Source organism: Microtus ochrogaster, chromosome X (assembly GCF_000317375.1).
Source record: "Microtus ochrogaster isolate Prairie Vole_2 chromosome X, MicOch1.0, whole genome shotgun sequence".
In the NCBI taxonomy this organism is placed as follows: Eukaryota; Metazoa; Chordata; class Mammalia; order Rodentia; family Cricetidae; genus Microtus; species Microtus ochrogaster.
The window spans coordinates 20615588-20617980 of record NC_022026.1 but is presented as its reverse complement, the minus strand read 5'-3'; the positions used below and the strand labels follow the sequence as shown (position 1 = coordinate 20617980).

General features: G+C 40.3%; 1 pseudogene; it reads right to left on the bottom strand.

Moving 5' to 3' along the window:
- Positions 1 to 841: 841 nt before the first annotated feature.
- Positions 842 to 1363, bottom strand: LOC106144078 (annotated as a pseudogene).
- Between the last annotated feature and the right edge of the window lie 1030 nt (positions 1364 to 2393).

The following is a 2393-nucleotide window of genomic DNA, read 5'->3' as shown; positions in this document are numbered from 1 at the left end:
GCGCCTGCCCATCTCCTCCTATTGATCCTATCTAATGGGTCTTTTAAAACCAGATCAGGTTTCCCTGCTGGCCAAGAGTTCCGCTTCCAAAATGCCCTCCCTCTGTTTCCTGGTTCCTGCTGCAGGCCAAGAACCCTCTCACCCCTCTGAAGGGTCTTCAGGAACAGTACCCGGCTCCCTGTTTGCCAGTGACCTCACCAACAAAAGGCCTACCTCTTTGATTTAATTGTAGTGGGGCAATCTGCTCTTGTTATTGTGCACCCATACTGCCACTTGCGTCTGCCGCCGAGCGGGTCCCCGCTGCTTGTGTGTCGCCGCGCCGGTCCCCACCGCTTGCGTCTGCCCTGAAATTTTTCTTGAGTATTATACTCAATGCCCTTCATAACCATAGCTTTGTCATATATTGATATAATGAATATGAATAAAACATTTATTCAAATTAGTTTATTGTTGTTCTAGTAAAGTAAAATATATCATTTTCTTATGAGTAAAGTATATTTATAAATCATAGAAACTGGTCACATAATACTTATGGTATAAGCAGTCCCTAGTGTATTAGTGTACTTGTCCTGGGAATTTGTATATTTAGTCAAAAGTCCATATGTTGGAAAAAGATGATAATGTACTCCATTTTCAAACTACTGAGTCTAATTGTTGAAGCTTGAGTGTATATGGGCCCACTAAGGCCTGGACAGCAAATCTCATGTTACATACCTAAGGAAAGCTGATACTCCCTTCTCCAGTAGCCACCAACTATCAATAGGTTGGCAACTAGCTGTAAGGTTTCATTGGCAACTCCCATATCTGTCTTGGAGTTTTGACTGACGTAATTTTTTTTTTATGGTGAAAAAGTGTATATTTAGAATTAGCCGGCTGGGCTCAGTTTAGATGATTCCAATCTTGTTGGCAACATCCAGAGCATCATAATCAAAAGCCAACCAAACATATGCCTTTTTCTCTCCATCGGGCCTTATGAGGGTGTTGACTTTGGCCACATCGATGTCATAGAGTTTCTTCACAGCCTGTTTGATCTGGTGCTTGTTGGCCTTGCCGTCCACAATGAACACAAGTGTGTTGTTGTCTTCTATCTTCTTCATGGCTGACTCGGTGGTCAGGGGGAATTTGATGATGGCATAGTGGTCAAGCTTGTTCCTCCTGGGCATGCTCTTCCTAAATACTGGGGGTATTTAGGCTGCCTTCGTAGCTGCAGGGTCTTGGGACGCCGATAGGTGGGCGATGTGCAGATCTTCTTCTTTTTGTGGCTGTGGACGCCTTTCAGCACTGCCTTCTTGGCTTTCAAGGCCTTCGCTTTAGCTTCAGCTTTGGGAGGGGCAGGAGCTTCCTTCTTCGCTTTCGGCGCCATCTTGATGAAAAGCGACTGACTTAATCTTATGCTGATCTTTTGCATGCAACCATTGTAAAGGAAGGGAATGAAAGGTTGATTTGATCAAGATACAATGATTTGTGTATGAATTTCTCAAAAATAAATGAAAATTTGTTTAAAAAAAAAAGGATGATGATGACAAGTAAGCTACCCAAAATCCAAAATGAATCCCCCATTCTAAACTAAAAGGGAGGAGATTTAGGTTTATATATGTCTCCTAGACAACAAAGAGGACTCTAAGAGAAACATGTGTGGATCTAAATAGGAAAGAGAAAAAGACAAGATCTGAAAAAATTGGGAGGGTGGTGGGGTATGGGAGAGTTTAGAATGGGAGAGGTAAGGAAAGCAAGGGGAGTGGAGAAAAATTTATAGCACAATACAAACAATAAAAATAATAATAATAAATAAAATATTGAAATGTCATTGAAAATATTTAAAAAAGGAAATAAGCAACTTTACTTTGCAGTTTCAGCTCACACTTGCACCGTGGCTCACTATCAGTTTTAAATTCACTTTGGAATCAATTTAAAGGGTTCTCTGATCTTCCTACATTATAACATGGCATTATTCTCTAGAAATGTTGGGGGAGACGTTTACAGCTATCTTGGCATATATGTAGCTTCTAACATATAAATTGTAAACATGTGACAATTGTGCTAGTTTTAATTCTTTTGCTGCGATATAATACCTTGATCAAATACAACAATAGTGAAGGAAAATGTTTCTTTGGCTTGCAATTGCAGATTATTTTCCATCATTGTGGGGAAGTCAAAGTGAAAGCTCAAGCATCTAATCACATCATACCCACAGTCAAGACAAAGAAATGAATGGATCCTTGCTTTCTTGCTCTCAGCTTCTTTTCTCTACTCTTAGACAGTTAGAGGACCAACCTACAAAATGGTGAATCCCTATAGTTCTTCCTTTCTCAATCAATGATTCAGAGAACCCTCCACAGTAATGTACCCCAGAAAATCTGATCTAGGCAATTCCTTAATAGGGACTCTCTTTT